The 16,447-nt window shown below is 43.4% G+C and overlaps 11 non-coding genes and 3 pseudogenes across 11 annotated transcripts; all 14 read left to right on the top strand.

Moving 5' to 3' along the window:
* The first annotated feature begins 157 nt into the window (after positions 1–157).
* LOC136758033 (5S ribosomal RNA) lies at positions 158–276 on the top strand. The gene has a single exon (XR_010819839.1). It is a non-coding gene; the product is annotated as a 5S ribosomal RNA (ribosomal RNA).
* A 1,046-nt stretch (positions 277–1,322) lies between these two features.
* On the top strand, positions 1,323–1,441 carry LOC136756482 (5S ribosomal RNA). Its single transcript, XR_010818563.1, has one exon. It is a non-coding gene; the product is annotated as a 5S ribosomal RNA (ribosomal RNA).
* A 1,055-nt stretch (positions 1,442–2,496) lies between these two features.
* LOC136757302 (5S ribosomal RNA) lies at positions 2,497–2,615 on the top strand. Its single transcript, XR_010819336.1, has one exon. It is a non-coding gene; the product is annotated as a 5S ribosomal RNA (ribosomal RNA).
* Positions 2,616–3,670: 1,055 nt separating this feature from the next.
* On the top strand, positions 3,671–3,789 carry LOC136758031 (5S ribosomal RNA). Its single transcript, XR_010819837.1, has one exon. It is a non-coding gene; the product is annotated as a 5S ribosomal RNA (ribosomal RNA).
* Positions 3,790–4,832: 1,043 nt separating this feature from the next.
* Positions 4,833–4,951, top strand: LOC136756916 (5S ribosomal RNA). Its single transcript, XR_010818968.1, has one exon. It is a non-coding gene; the product is annotated as a 5S ribosomal RNA (ribosomal RNA).
* A 1,055-nt stretch (positions 4,952–6,006) lies between these two features.
* On the top strand, positions 6,007–6,125 carry LOC136756177 (5S ribosomal RNA). The gene has a single exon (XR_010818278.1). It is a non-coding gene; the product is annotated as a 5S ribosomal RNA (ribosomal RNA).
* Positions 6,126–7,171: 1,046 nt separating this feature from the next.
* Positions 7,172–7,280, top strand: LOC136757742 (uncharacterized; annotated as a pseudogene).
* A 1,055-nt stretch (positions 7,281–8,335) lies between these two features.
* Positions 8,336–8,454, top strand: LOC136758030 (5S ribosomal RNA). The gene has a single exon (XR_010819836.1). It is a non-coding gene; the product is annotated as a 5S ribosomal RNA (ribosomal RNA).
* A 1,066-nt stretch (positions 8,455–9,520) lies between these two features.
* LOC136758029 (5S ribosomal RNA) lies at positions 9,521–9,639 on the top strand. The gene has a single exon (XR_010819835.1). It is a non-coding gene; the product is annotated as a 5S ribosomal RNA (ribosomal RNA).
* Positions 9,640–10,697: 1,058 nt separating this feature from the next.
* Positions 10,698–10,816, top strand: LOC136756097 (5S ribosomal RNA). Its single transcript, XR_010818200.1, has one exon. It is a non-coding gene; the product is annotated as a 5S ribosomal RNA (ribosomal RNA).
* A 1,055-nt stretch (positions 10,817–11,871) lies between these two features.
* On the top strand, positions 11,872–11,980 carry LOC136757771 (uncharacterized; annotated as a pseudogene).
* Positions 11,981–13,035: 1,055 nt separating this feature from the next.
* Positions 13,036–13,154, top strand: LOC136758028 (5S ribosomal RNA). Its single transcript, XR_010819834.1, has one exon. It is a non-coding gene; the product is annotated as a 5S ribosomal RNA (ribosomal RNA).
* Positions 13,155–14,220: 1,066 nt separating this feature from the next.
* Positions 14,221–14,329, top strand: LOC136757607 (uncharacterized; annotated as a pseudogene).
* Positions 14,330–15,395: 1,066 nt separating this feature from the next.
* On the top strand, positions 15,396–15,514 carry LOC136758026 (5S ribosomal RNA). The gene has a single exon (XR_010819833.1). It is a non-coding gene; the product is annotated as a 5S ribosomal RNA (ribosomal RNA).
* The last annotated feature ends 933 nt before the right edge of the window (positions 15,515–16,447 follow it).

Below are 16,447 nucleotides of genomic sequence, written 5' to 3'. Positions count from 1 at the left end.
CACAACGTTGCCACAACGTTTCGTGTTAGCAGGGACTGTCTGCGGCGCGCTGGTGTGTCCCGGACTTTAGAGTAGAGAGACAGTTCAACTGCAAGTATGAGCGGCAGAAACGGATATTGCATTCCCTTTAAGTAGAGCGTCAGGGACAGCCTCACTGGCTTACGGCCATACTAGCCTGAATACGCCCGATCTCGTCCGATCTCGGAAGCTAAGCAGGCTCGGGCCTGGTCAGTACTTGGATGGGAGACCGCCTGGGAATACCAGGTGCTGTAAGCTTCTGCATCTTTTACACACCATAGGGCGACAAATCACGAGTTTTAACTTTGGATACACGCAATTTCATCATTATTTCAGATTTGACTTCCCCAAATACACAGGCATACAATAGATCTTGTTCTCCAACGTAAACGGTCCCTAGTAACTAGGGTACATTCGTAAATAAATTGAGCATCGTGACTAAATGTTGACTAATCTTTCTCATCGAGAAATGACACAATTACAGCAACACAAAAAGAAACTCCACCGGACAAAGTTCAGTGCTCACAAGGAGCCTCATTCAACACACACGGTTCCATTCCCATTCATGCAAAGCACGAAAGTGTAAAACTTGGGAACATACTTGAGAGCAAAGATCACATTCAATCTCATTCAAGGCACGGATGTGAATGCAACGGGATGAAATTACTGAAATGATGCCTGCCCTCGAACTGTGATGATGGACTACCCGAACTCGCCAATAATATTGGGTTCTGGTGTATTGAAATACAGGAGCTGCTGGATTTGTGTGTTTTCTTACCCCCTCACCATAGTTTGTCAAATGTTTAAACAACTGAACTTATATTCAAGGTTTGTTTCTCCTCATATGTTTTACTGGTTTACATTTGTCTCAGCAACCTGTTGAATGATTCTTCTGCTTTCAAAACAAAATGACAACAGGATGAATGCACACACTTGAAAATACAATACATGCAATGTTATGCATCATAGTGATGCAACCTCCTTTCAGTTTCATACTGCATGTCAATTGAAATCCTTACTGAAATGCACACCTTCTCAAGATTGCGCTTGACTGGCGTGTCAGGCACTCAATTACAGCTGTATTATCAAGACAATGTGTTCGTTTTGTAAAATATAGTTCCGGTCTGGTGTGGCACCCCAGCTAACGCACAACGTTGCCACAACGTTTCGTGTTAGCAGGGACTGTCTGCGGTGCGCTGGTGTGTCCCGGACTTTAGAGTAGAGAGACAGTTCAACTGCAAGTATGAGCGGCAGAAACGGATATTGCCTTCCCTTTAAGTAGAGCGTCAGGGACAGCCTCCCTGGCTTACGGCCATACTAGCCTGAATACGCCCGATCTCGTCCGATCTCGGAAGCTAAGCAGGCTCGGGCCTGGTCAGTATTTGGATGGGAGACCGCCTGGGAATACCAGGTGCTGTAAGCTTTTGCATCTTTTACACACCAGAGGGCGACAAATCACGAGTTTTAACTTTGGATACACGCAATTTCATCATTATTTCAGATTTGACTTCCCCAAATACACAGGCATACAATAGATCTTGTTCTCCAACGTAAACGGTCCCTAGTAACTAGGGTACATTCGTAAATAAATTGAGCATCATGGCTAGAAGTGACTAAATGTTGCCTAATCTTTCTCATCGAGAAATGACACAATTACAGCAACACAAAAAGGAACTCCACCGGACAAAGTTCAGTGCTCACAAGGAGCCTCATTCAACACACACGGTTCCATTCCCATTCATGCAAAGCACGAAAGTGTAAAACTTGGGAACATACTTGAGAGCAAAGATCACATTCAATCTCATTCAAGGCACGGATGTGAATGCAACGGGATGAAATTACTGAAATGATGCCTGCCCTCGAACTGTGATGATGGACTACCCGACTCGCCAATAATATTGGGTTCTGGAGTATTGAAATACAGGAGCTGCTGGATTTGTGTGTTTTCTTACCCCCTCACCATAGTTTGTCAAATGTTTAAACAACTGAACTTATATTCAAGGTTTGTTTCTCTTCATATGTTTTACTGGTTTACATTTGTCTCAGCAACCTGTTGAATGATTCTTCTGCTTTCAAAACAAAATGACAACAGGATGAATGCACACACTTGAAAATATAATACATGCAATGTTATGCATCATAGTGATGCAACCTCCTTTCAGTTTCATACTGCATGTCAATTGAAATCCTTACTGAAATGCACACCTTCTCAAGATTGCACTTGACTGGCGTGTCAGGCACTCAATTACAGCTGTTTTATCAAGACAATGTGTTCGTTTTGTAAAATATAGTTCCGGTCTGGTGTGGCACCCCAGCTAACGCACAACGTTGCCACAACGTTTCGTGTTAGCAGGGACTGTCTGCGGCGCGCTGGTGTGTCCCGGACTTTAGAGTAGAGAGACAGTTCAACTGCAAGTATGAGCGGCAGAAACGGATATTGCCTTCCCTTTAAGTAGAGCGTCAGGGACAGCCTCACTGGCTTACGGCCATACTAGCCTGAATAAGCCCAATCTCGTCCGATCTCGGAAGCTAAGCAGGCTCGGGCCTGGTCAGTACTTGGATGGGAGACCGCCTGGGAATACCAGGTGCTGTAAGCTTCTGCATCTTTTACACACCATAGGGCGACAAATCACGAGTTTTAACTTTGGATACACGCAATTTCATCATTATTTCAGATTTGACTTCCCCAAATACACAGGCATACAATAGATCTTGTTCTCCAACGTAAACGGTCCCTAGTAACTAGGGTACATTCGTAAATAAATTGAGCATCATGGCTAGAAGTGACTAAATGTTGACTAATCTTTCTCATCGAGAAATGACACAATTACAGCAACACAAAAAGAAACTCCACCGGACAAAGTTCAGTGCTCACAAGGAGCCTCATTCAACACACACGGTTCCATTCCCATTCATGCAAAGCACGAAAGTGTAAAACTTGGGAACATACTTGAGAGCAAAGATCACATTCAATCTCATTCAAGGCACGGATGTGAATGCAACGGGATGAAATTACTGAAATGATGCCTGCCCTCGAACTGTGATGATGGACTACCCGACTCGCCAATAATATTGGGTTCTGGTGTATTGAAATACAGGAGCTGCTGGATTTGTGTGTTTTCTTACCCCCTCACCATAGTTTGTCAAATGTTTAAACAACTGAACTTATATTCAAGGTTTGTTTCTCTTCATATGTTTTACTGGTTTACATTTGTCTCAGCAACCTGTTGAATGATTCTTCTGCTTTCAAAACAAAATGACAACAGGATGAATGCACACACTTGAAAATACAATACATGCAATGTTATGCATCATAGTGATGCAACCTCCTTTCAGTTTCATACTGCATGTCAATTGAAATCCTTACTGAAATGCACACCTTCTCAAGATTGCGCTTGACTGGCGTGTCAGGCACTCAATTACAGCTGTTTTATCAAGACAATGTGTTCGTTTTGTAAAATATAGTTCCGGTCTGGTGTGGCACCCCAGCTAACGCACAACGTTGCCACAACGTTTCGTGTTAGCAGGGACTGTCTGCGGCGCGCTGGTGTGTCCCGGACTTTAGAGTAGAGAGACAGTTCAACTGCAAGTATGAGCGGCAGAAACGGATATTGCATTCCCTTTAAGTAGAGCGTCAGGGACAGCCTCACTGGCTTACGGCCATACTAGCCTGAATACGCCCGATCTCGTCCGATCTCGGAAGCTAAGCAGGCTCGGGCCTGGTCAGTACTTGGATGGGAGACCGCCTGGGAATACCAGGTGCTGTAAGCTTCTGCATCTTTTACACACCATAGGGCGACAAATCACGAGTTTTAACTTTGGATACACGCAATTTCATCATTATTTCAGATTTGACTTCCCCAAATACACAGGCATACAATAGATCTTGTTCTCCAACGTAAACGGTCCCTAGTAACTAGGGTACATTCGTAAATAAATTGAGCATCGTGACTAAATGTTGACTAATCTTTCTCATCGAGAAATGACACAATTACAGCAACACAAAAAGAAACTCCACCGGACAAAGTTCAGTGCTCACAAGGAGCCTCATTCAACACACGGTTCCATTCCCATTCATGCAAAGCACGAAAGTGTAAAACTTGGGAACATACTTGAGAGCAAAGATCACATTCAATCTCATTCAAGGCACGGATGTGAATGCAACGGGATGAAATTACTGAAATGATGCCTGCCCTCGAACTGTGATGATGGACTACCCGACTCGCCAATAATATTGGGTTCTGGTGTATTGAAATACAGGAGCTGCTGGATTTGTGTGTTTTCTTACCCCCTCACCATAGTTTGTCAAATGTTTAAACAACTGAACTTATATTCAAGGTTTGTTTCTCTTCATATGTTTTACTGGTTTACATTTGTCTCAGCAACCTGTTGAATGATTCTTCTGCTTTCAAAACAAAATGACAACAGGATGAATGCACACACTTGAAAATACAATACATGCAATGTTATGCATCATAGTGATGCAACCTCCTTTCAGTTTCATACTGCATGTCAATTGAAATCCTTACTGAAATGCACAGCTTCTCAAGATTGCGCTTGACTGGCGTGTCAGGCACTCAATTACAGCTGTATTATCAAGACAATGTGTTCGTTTTGTAAAATATAGTTCCGGTCTGGTGTGGCACCCCAGCTAACGCACAACGTTGCCACAACGTTTCGTGTTAGCAGGGACTGTCTGCGGCGCGCTGGTGTGTCCCGGACTTTAGAGTAGAGAGACAGTTCAACTGCAAGTATGAGCGGCAGAAACGGATATTGCCTTCCCTTTAAGTAGAGCGTCAGGGAAAGCCTCCCTGGCTTACGGCCATACTAGCCTGAATACGCCCGATCTCGTCCGATCTCGGAAGCCAAGCAGGCTCGGGCCTGGTCAGTACTTGGATGGGAGACCGCCTGGGAATACCAGGTGCTGTAAACTTCTGCATCTTTTACACACCAGAGGGCGACAAATCACGAGTTTTAACTTTGGATACACGCAATTTCATCATTATTTCAGATTTGACTTCCCCAAATACACAGGCATACAATAGATCTTGTTCTCCAACGTAAACGGTCCCTAGTAACTAGGGTACATTCGTAAATAAATTGAGCATCATGGCTAGAAGTGACTAAATGTTGCCTAATCTTTCTCATCGAGAAATGACACAATTACAGCAACACAAAAAGGAACTCCACTGGACAAAGTTCAGTGCTCACAAGGAGCCTCATTCAACACACACGGTTCCATTCCCATTCATGCAAAGCACGAAAGTGTAAAACTTGGGAACATACTTGAGAGCAAAGATCACATTCAATCTCATTCAAGGCACGGATGTGAATGCAACGGGATGAAATTACTGAAATGATGCCTGCCCTCGAACTGTGATGATGGACTACCCGACTCGCCAATAATATTGGGTTCTGGTGTATTGAAATACAGGAGCTGCTGGATTTGTGTGTTTTCTTACCCCCTCACCATAGTTTGTCAAATGTTTAAACAACTGAACTTATATTCAAGGTTTGTTTCTCTTCATATGTTTTACTGGTTTACATTTGTCTCAGCAACCTGTTGAATGATTCTTCTGCTTTCAAAACAAAATGACAACAGGATGAATGCACACACTTGAAAATACAATACATGCAATGTTATGCATCATAGTGATGCAACCTCCTTTCAGTTTCATACTGCATGTCAATTGAAATCCTTACTGAAATGCACACCTTCTCAAGATTGCGCTTGACTGGCGTGTCAGGCACTCAATTACAGCTGTATTATCAAGACAATGTGTTCGTTTTGTAAAATATAGTTCCGGTCTGGTGTGGCACCCCAGCTAACGCACAACGTTGCCACAACGTTTCGTGTTAGCAGGGACTGTCTGCGGCGCGCTGGTGTGTCCCGGACTTTAGAGTAGAGAGACAGTTCAACTGCAAGTATGAGCGGCAGAAACGGATATTGCCTTCCCTTTAAGTAGAGCGTCAGGGAAAGCCTCCCTGGCTTACGGCCATACTAGCCTGAATACGCCCGATCTCGTCCGATCTCGGAAGCCAAGCAGGCTCGGGCCTGGTCAGTACTTGGATGGGAGACCGCCTGGGAATACCAGGTGCTGTAAGCTTCTGCATCTTTTACACACCAGAGGGCGACAAATCACGAGTTTTAACTTTGGATACACGCAATTTCATCATTATTTCAGATTTGACTTCCCCAAATACACAGGCATACAATAGATCTTGTTCTCCAACGTAAACGGTCCCTAGTAACTAGGGTACATTCGTAAATAAATTGAGCATCATGGCTAGAAGTGACTAAATGTTGCCTAATCTTTCTCATCGAGAAATGACACAATTACAGCAACACAAAAAGGAACTCCACTGGACAAAGTTCAGTGCTCACAAGGAGCCTCATTCAACACACACGGTTCCATTCCCATTCATGCAAAGCACGAAAGTGTAAAACTTGGGAACATACTTGAGAGCAAAGATCACATTCAATCTCATTCAAGGCACGGATGTGAATGCAACGGGATGAAATTACTGAAATGATGCCTGCCCTCGAACTGTGATGATGGACTACCCGACTCACCAATAATATTGGGTTCTGGTGTATTGAAATACAGGAGCCGCTGGATTTGTGTGTTTTCTTACCCCCTCACCATAGTTTGTCAAATGTTTAAACAACTGAACTTATATTCAAGGTTTGTTTCTCTTCATATGTTTTACTGGTTTACATTTGTCTCAGCAACCTGTTGAATGATTCTTCTGCTTTCAAAACAAAATGACAACAGGATGAATGCACACACTTGAAAATACAATACATGCAATGTTATGCATCATAGTGATGCAACCTCCTTTCAGTTTCATACAGCATGTCAATTGAAATCCTTACTGAAATGCACACCTTCTCAAGATTGTGCTTGACTGGCGTGTCAGGCACTCAATTACAGCTGTTTTATCAAGACAATGTGTTCGTTTTGTAAAATATAGTTCCGGTCTGGTGTGGCACCCCAGCTAACGCACAATGTTGCCACAACGTTTCGTGTTAGCAGGGACTGTCTGCGGCGCGCTGGTGTGTCCCGGACTTTAGAGTAGAGAGACAGTTCAACTGCAAGTATGAGCGGCAGAAACGGATATTGCCTTCCCTTTAAGTAGAGCGTCAGGGACAGCTTACGGCCATACTAGCCTGAATACGTCCGATCTCAGAAGCTAAGCAGGCTCGGGCCTGGTCAGTACTTGGATGGGAGACCGCCTGGGAATACCAGGTGCTGTAAGCTTTTGCATCTTTTACACACCAGAGGGCGACAAATCACGAGTTTTAACTTTGGATACACGCAATTTCATCATTATTTCAGATTTGACTTCCCCAAATACACAGGCATACAATAGATCTTGTTCTCCAACGTAAACGGTCCCTATTAACTAGTGTACATTTGTAAATAAATTGAGCATCATGGCTAGAAGTGACTAAATGTTGCCTAATCTTTCTCATCGAGAAATGACACAATTACAGCAACACAAAAAGGAACTCCACCGGACAAAGTTCAGTGCTCACAAGGAGCCTCATTCAACACACACGGTTCCATTCCCATTCATACAAAGCACGAAAGTGTAAAACTTGGGAACATACTTGAGAGCAAAGATCACATTCAATCTCATTCAAGGCACGGATGTGAATGCAACGGGATGAAATTACTGAAATGATGCCTGCCCTCGAACTGTGATGATGGACTACCCGACTCGCCAATAATATTGGGTTCTGGTGTATTGAAATACAGGAGCTGCTGGATTTGTGTGTTTTCTTACCCCCTCACCATAGTTTGTCAAATGTTTAAACAACTGAACTTATATTCAAGGTTTGTTTCTCTTCATATGTTTTACTGGTTTACATTTGTCTCAGCAACCTGTTGAATGATTCTTCTGCTTTCAAAACAAAATGACAACAGGATGAATGCACACACTTGAAAATACAATACATGCAATGTTATGCATCATAGTGATGCAACCTCCTTTCAGTTTCATACTGCATGTCAATTGAAATCCTTACTGAAATGCACAACTTCTCAAGATTGCGCTTGACTGGCGTGTCAGGCACTCAATTACAGCTGTATTATCAAGACAATGTGTTCGTTTTGTAAAATATAGTTCCGGTCTGGTGTGGCACCCCAGCTAACGCACAACGTTGCCACAACGTTTCGTGTTAGCAGGGACTGTCTGCGGCGCGCTGGTGTGTCCCGGACTTTAGAGTAGAGAGACAGTTCAACTGCAAGTATGAGCGGCAGAAACGGATATTGCCTTCCCTTTAAGTAGAGCGTAAGGGACAGCCTACCTGGCTTACGGCCATACTAGCCTGAATACGCCCGATCTCGTCCGATCTCGGAAGCTAAGCAGGCTCGGGCCTGGTCAGTACTTGGATGGGAGACCGCCTGGGAATACCAGGTGCTGTAAGCTTTTGCATCTTTTACACACCAGAGGGCGACAAATCACGAGTTTTAACTTTGGATACACGCAATTTCATCATTATTTCAGATTTGACTTCCCCAAATACACAGGCATACAATAGATCTTGTTCTCCAACGTAAACGGTCCCTATTAACTAGTGTACATTTGTAAATAAATTGAGCATCATGGCTAGAAGTGACTAAATGTTGCCTAATCTTTCTCATCGAGAAATGACACAATTACAGCAACACAAAAAGGAACTCCACCGGACAAAGTTCAGTGCTCACAAGGAGCCTCATTCAACACACACGGTTCCATTCCCATTCATACAAAGCACGAAAGTGTAAAACTTGGGAACATACTTGAGAGCAAAGATCACATTCAATCTCATTCAAGGCACGGATGTGAATGCAACGGGATGAAATTACTGAAATGATGCCTGCCCTCGAACTGTGATGATGGACTACCCGACTCGCCAATAATATTGGGTTCTGGTGTATTGAAATACAGGAGCTGCTGGATTTGTGTGTTTTCTTACCCCCTCACCATAGTTTGTCAAATGTTTAAACAACTGAACTTATATTCAAGGTTTGTTTCTCTTCATATGTTTTACTGGTTTACATTTGTCTCAGCAACCTGTTGAATGATTCTTCTGCTTTCAAAACAAAATGACAACAGGATGAATGCACACACTTGAAAATACAATACATGCAATGTTATGCATCATAGTGATGCAACCTCCTTTCAGTTTCATACAGCATGTCAATTAAAATCCTTACTGAAATGCACACCTTCTCAAGATTGCGCTTGACTGGCGTGTCAGGCACTCAATTACAGCTGTTTTATCAAGACAATGTGTTCGTTTTGTAATATATAGTTCCGGTCTGGTGTGGCACCCCAGCTAACGCACAACGTTGCCACAATGTTGCCACAACGTGGCGTGTTAGCAGGGACTGTCTGCGGCGCGCTGGTGTGTCCCGGGCTTTAGAGTAGAGAGACAGTTCAACTGTAAGTATGAACGGCAGAAACGGATATTGCCTTCCCTATAAGTAGAGCGTCAGGGACAGCCTCCCTGGCTTACGGCCATACTAGCCTGAATACGCCCGATCTCGTCCGATCTCGGAAGCTAAGCAGGCTCGGGCCTGGTCAGTACTTGGATGGGAGACCGCCTGGGAATACCAGGTGCTGTAAGCTTTTGCATCTTTTACACACCAGAGGGCGACAAATCACGAGTTTTAACTTTGGATACACGCAATTTCATCATTATTTCAGATTTGACTTCCCCAAATACACAGGCATACAATAGATCTTGTTCTCCAACGTAAACGGTCCCTAGTAACTAGGGTACATTCGTAAATAAATTGAGCATCATGGCTAGAAGTGACTAAATGTTGCCTAATCTTTCTCATCGAGAAATGACACAATTACAGCAACACAAAAAGGAACTCCACCGGACAAAGTTCAGTGCTCACAAGGAGCCTCATTCAACACACACGGTTCCATTCCCATTCATGCAAAGCACGAAAGTGTAAAACTTGGGAACATACTTGAGAGCAAAGATCACATTCAATCTCATTCAAGGCACGGATGTGAATGCAACGGGATGAAATTACTGAAATGATGCCTGCCCTCGAACTGTGATGATGGACTACCCGACTCGCCAATAATATTGGGTTCCGGTGTATTGAAATACAGGAGCTGCTGGATTTGTGTGTTTTCTTACCCCCTCACCATAGTTTGTCAAATGTTTAAACAACTGAACTTATATTCAAGGTTTGTTTCTCTTCATATGTTTTACTGGTTTACATTTGTCTCAGCAACCTCAGCAAAAATGATTCTTCTGCTTTCAAAACAAAATGACAACAGGATGAATGCACACACTTGAAAATACAATACATGCAATGTTATGCATCATAGTGATGCAACCTCCTTTCAGTTTCATACTGCATGTCAATTGAAATCCTTATTGAAATGCACACCTTCTCAAGATTGCGCTTGACTGGCGTGTCAGGCACTCAATTACAGCTGTATTATCAAGACAATGTGTTCGTTTTGTAAAATATAGTTCCGGTCTGGTGTGGCACCCCAGCTAACGCACAACGTTGCCACAACGTTTCGTGTTAGCAGGGACTGTCTGCGGCGCGCTGGTGTGTCCCGGACTTTAGAGTAGAGAGACAGTTCAACTGCAAGTATGAGCGGCAGAAACGGATATTGCCTTCCCTTTAAGTAGAGCGTCAGGGACAGCCTCCCTGGCTTACGGCCATACTAGCCTGAAAACGCCCGATCTCGTCCGATCTCGGAAGCTAAGCAGGCTCGGGCCTGGTCAGTACTTGGATGGGAGACTGCCTGGGAATACCAGGTGCTGTAAGCTTTTGCATCTTTTACACACCAGAGGGCGACAAATCACGAGTTTTAACTTTGGATACACGCAATTTCATCATTATTTCAGATTTGACTTCCCCAAATACACAGGCATACAATAGATCTTGTTCTCCAACGTAAACGGTCCCTAGTAACTAGGGTACATTCGTAAATAAATTGAGCATCATGGCTAGAAGTGACTAAATGTTGCCTAATCTTTCTCATCGAGAAATGACACAATTACAGCAACACAAAAAGGAACTCCACCGGACAAAGTTCAGTGCTCACAAGGAGCCTCATTCAACACACACGGTTCCATTCCCATTCATGCAAAGCACGAAAGTGTAAAACTTGGGAACATACTTGAGAGCAAAGATCACATTCAATCTCATTCAAGGCACGGATGTGAATGCAACGGGATGAAATTACTGAAATGATGCCTGCCCTCGAACTGTGAAGATGGACTACCCGACTCGCCAATAATATTGGGTTCTGGTGTATTGAAATACAGGAGCTGCTGGATTTGTGTGTTTTCTTACCCCCTCACGATAGTTTGTCAAATGTTTAAACAACTGAACTTATATTCAAGGTTTGTTTCTCTTCATATGTTTTACTGGTTTACATTTGTCTCAGCAACCTGTTGAATGATTCTTCTGCTTTCAAAACAAAATGACAACAGGATGAATGCACACACTTGAAAATACAATACATGCAATGTTATGCATCATAGTGATGCAACCTCCTTTCAGTTTCATACTGCATGTCAATTGAAATCCTTACTGAAATGCACACCTTCTCAAGATTGCGCTTGACTGGCGTGTCAGGCACTCAATTACAGCTGTTTTATCAAGACAATGTGTTCGTTTTGTAATATATAGTTCCGGTCTGGTGTGGCACCCCAGCTAACGCACAACGTTGCCACAACGTTTCGTGTTAGCAGGGACTGTCTGCGGCGTGCTGGTGTGTCCCGGACTTTAGAGTAGAGAGACAGTTCAACTGCAAGTATGAGCGGCAGAAACGGATATTGCCTTCCCTTTAAGTAGAGCGTCAGGGACAGCCTTCCTGGCTTACGGCCATACTAGCCTGAATACGCCCGATCTCGGAAGCTAAGCAGGCTCGTGCCTGGTCAGTACTTGGATGGGAGACAGCCTGGGAATACCAGGTGCTGTAAGCTTTTGCATCTTTTACACACCAAAGGGCGACAAATCACGAGTTTTAACTTTGGATACACGCAATTTCATCATTATTTCAGATTTGACTTCCCCAAATACACAGGCATACAATAGATCTTGTTCTCCAACGTAAACGGTCCCTAGTAACTAGTGTACATTTGTAAATAAATTGAGCATCATGGCTAGAAGTGACTAAATGTTGCCTAATCTTTCTCATCGAGAAATGACACAATTACAGCAACACAAAAAGGAACTCCACCGGACAAAGTTCAGTGCTCACAAGGAGCCTCATTCAACACACACGGTTCCATTCCCATTCATGCAAAGCACGAAAGTGTAAAACTTGGGAACATACTTGAGAGCAATGATCACATTCAATCTCATTCAAGGCACGGATGTGAATGCAACGGGATGAAATTACTGAAATGATGCCTGCCCTCGAACTGTGATGATGGACTACCCGACTCGCCAATAATATTGGGTTCTGGTGTATTGAAATACAGGAGCTGCTGGATTTGTGTGTTTTCTTACCCCCTCACCATAGTTTGTCAAATGTTTAAACAACTGAACTTATATTCAAGGTTTGTTTCTCTTCATATGTTTTACTGGTTTACATTTGTCTCAGCAACCTGTTGAATGATTCTTCTGCTTTCAAAACAAAATGACAACAGGATGAATGCACACACTTGAAAATACAATACATGCAATGTTATGCATCATAGTGATGCAACCTCCTTTCAGTTTCATACTGCATGTCAATTGAAATCCTTACTGAAATGCACACCTTCTCAAGATTGCGCTTGACTGGCGTGTCAGGCACTCAATTACAGCTGTATTATCAAGACAATGTGTTCGTTTTGTAAAATATAGTTCCGGTCTGGTGTGGCACCCCAGCTAACGCACAACGTTGCCACAACGTTTCGTGTTAGCAGGGACTGTCTGCGGCGCGCTGGTGTGTCCCGGACTTTAGAGTAGAGAGACAGTTCAACTGCAAGTATGAGCGGCAGAAACGGATATTGCCTTCCCTTTAAGTAGAGCGTCAGGGACAGCTTCCCTGGCTTACGGCCATACTAGCCTGAATACGCCCGATCTCGTCCGATCTCGGAAGCTAAGCAGGCTCGGGCCTGGTCAGTACTTGGATGGGAGACCGCCTGGGAATACCAGGTGCTGTAAGCTTTTGCATCTTTTACACACCAGAGGGCGACAAATCACGAGTTTTAACTTTGGATACACGCAATTTCATCATTATTTCAGATTTGACTTCCCCAAATACACAGGCATACAATAGATCTTGTTCTCCAACGTAAACGGTCCCTAGTAACTAGGGTACATTCGTAAATAAATTGAGCATCATGGCTAGAAGTGACTAAATGTTGCCTAATCTTTCTCATCGAGAAATGACACAATTACAGCAACACAAAAAGGAACTCCACCGGACAAAGTTCAGTGCTCACAAGGAGCCTCATTCAACACACACGGTTCCATTCCCATTCATGCAAAGCACGAAAGTGTAAAACTTGGGAACATACTTGAGAGCAAAGATCACATTCAATCTCATTCAAGGCACGGATGTGAATGCAACGGGATGAAATTACTGAAATGATGCCTGCCCTCGAACTGTGATGATGGACTACCCGACTCGCCAATAATATTGGGTTCTGGTGTATTGAAATACAGGAGCTGCTGGATTTGTGTGTTTTCTTACCCCCTCACCATAGTTTGTCAAATGTTTAAACAACTGAACTTATATTCAAGGTATGTTTCTCTTCATATGTTTTACTGGTTTACATTTGTCTCAGCAACCTGTTGAATGATTCTTCTGCTTTCAAAACAAAATGACAACAGGATGAATGCACACACTTGAAAATACAATACATGCAATGTTATGCATCATAGTGATGCAACCTCCTTTCAGTTTCATACTGCATGTCAATTGAAATCCTTACTGAAATGCACACCTTCTCAAGATTGCGCTTGACTGGCGTGTCAGGCACGCAATTACAGCTGTTTTATCAAGACAATGTGTTCGTTTTGTAATATATAGTTCCGGTCTGGTGTGGCACCCCAGCTAACGCACAACGTTGCCACAATGTTGCCACAACGTGGCATGTAAGAAGGGACTGGCTGCAGCGCGCTGGTGTGTCCCGGGCTTTAGAGTAGAGAGACAGTTCAACTGCAAGTATGAGCGGCAGAAACGGATATTGCCTTCCCTTTAAGTAGAGCGTCAGGGACAGCTTCCCTGGCTTACGGCCATACTAGCCTGAATACGCCCGATCTCGGAAGCTAAGCAGGCTCGGGCCTGGTCAGTACTTGGATGGGAGACCGCCTGGGAATACCAGGTGCTGTAAGCTTTTGCATCTTTTACACACCAGAGGGCGACAAATCACGAGTTTTAACTTTGGATACACGCAATTTCATCATTATTTCAGATTTGACTTCCCCAAATACACAGGCATACAATAGATCTTGTTCTCCAACGTAAACGGTCCCTAGTAACTAGGGTACATTCGTAAATAAATTGAGCATCATGGCTAGAAGTGACTAAATGTTGCCTAATCTTTCTCATCGAGAAATGACACAATTACAGCAACACAAAAAGGAACTCCACCGGACAAAGTTCAGTGCTCACAAGGAGCCTCATTCAACACACACGGTTCCATTCCCATTCATGCAAAGCACGAAAGTGTAAAACTTGGGAACATACTTGAGAGCAAAGATCACATTCAATCTCATTCAAGGCACGGATGTGAATGCAACGGGATGAAATTACTGAAATGATGCCTGCCCTCGAACTGTGATGATGGACTACCCGACTCGCCAATAATATTGGGTTCTGGTGTATTGAAATACAGGAGCTGCTGGATTTGTGTGTTTTCTTACCCCCTCACCATAGTTTGTCAAATGTTTAAACAACTGAACTTATATTCAAGGTTTGTTTCTCTTCATATGTTTTACTGGTTTACATTTGTCTCAGCAACCTGTTGAATGATTCTTCTGCTTTCAAAACAAAATGACAACAGGATGAATGCACACACTTGAAAATACAATACATGCAATGTTATGCATCATAGTGATGCAACCTCCTTTCAGTTTCATACTGCATGTCAATTGAAATCCTTACTGAAATGCACAGCTTCTCAAGATTGCGCTTGACTGGCGTGTCAGGCACTCAATTACAGCTGTTTTATCAAGAGAATGTGTTCGTTTTGTAATATATAGTTCCGGTCTGGTGTGGCACCCCAGCTAACGCACAACGTTGCCACAATGTTGCCACAACGTGGCGTGTTAGCAGGGACTGTCTGCGGCGCGCTGGTGTGTCCCGGGCTTTAGAGTAGAGAGACAGTTCAACTGCAAGTATGAACGGCAGAAACGGATATTGCCTTCCCTTTAAGTAGAGCGTCAGGGACAGCCTCCCTGGCTTACGGCCATACTAGCCTGAATACGCCCGATCTCGTCCGATCTCGGAAGCTAAGCAGGCTCGGGCCTGGTCAGTACTTGGATGGGAGACCGCCTGGGAATACCAGGTGCTGTAAGCTTTTGCATCTTTTACACACCAGAGGGCGACAAATCACGAGTTTTAACTTTGGATACACGCAATTTCATCATTATTTCAGATTTGACTTCCCCAAATACACAGGCATACAATAGATCTTGTTCTCCAACGTAAACGGTCCCTAGTAACTAGGGTACATTCGTAAATAAATTGAGCATCATGGCTAGAAGTGACTAAATGTTGCCTAATCTTTCTCATCGAGAAATGACACAATTACAGCAACACAAAAAGGAACTCCACCGGACAATGTTCAGTGCTCACAAGGAGCTTCATTCAACACACACGGTTCCATTCCCATTCATGCAAAGCACGAAAGTGTAAAACTTGGGAACATACTTGAGAGCAAAGATCACATTCAATCTCATTCAAGGCACGGATGTGAATGCAACGGGATGAAATTACTGAAATGATGCCTGCCCTCGAACTGTGATGATGGACTACCCGACTCGCCAATAATATTGGGTTCTGGTGTATTGAAATACAGGAGCTGCTGGATTTGTGTGTTTTCTTACCCCCTCACCATAGTTTGTCAAATGTTTAAACAACTGAACTTATATTCAAGGTTTGTTTCTCTTCATATGTTTTACTGGTTTACATTTGTCTCAGCAACCTGTTGAATGATTCTTCTGCTTTCAAAACAAAATGACAACAGGATGAATGCACACACTTGAAAATACAATACATGCAATGTTATGCATCATAGTGATGCAACCTCCTTTCAGTTTCATACTGCATGTCAATTGAAATCCTTACTGAAATGCACACCTTCTCAAGATTGCGCTTGACTGGCGTGTCAGGCACTCAATTACAGCTGTTTTATCAAGACAATGTGTTCGTTTTGTAATATATAGTTCCGGTCTGGTGTGGCACCCCAGCTAACGCACAACGTTGCCACAACGTTTCGTGTTAGCAGGGA

Source organism: Amia ocellicauda, chromosome 8 (assembly GCF_036373705.1).
Source record: "Amia ocellicauda isolate fAmiCal2 chromosome 8, fAmiCal2.hap1, whole genome shotgun sequence".
NCBI classification, from domain to species: Eukaryota; Metazoa; Chordata; class Actinopteri; order Amiiformes; family Amiidae; genus Amia; species Amia ocellicauda.
This window is presented reverse-complemented; position numbering and strand designations above follow the sequence as displayed.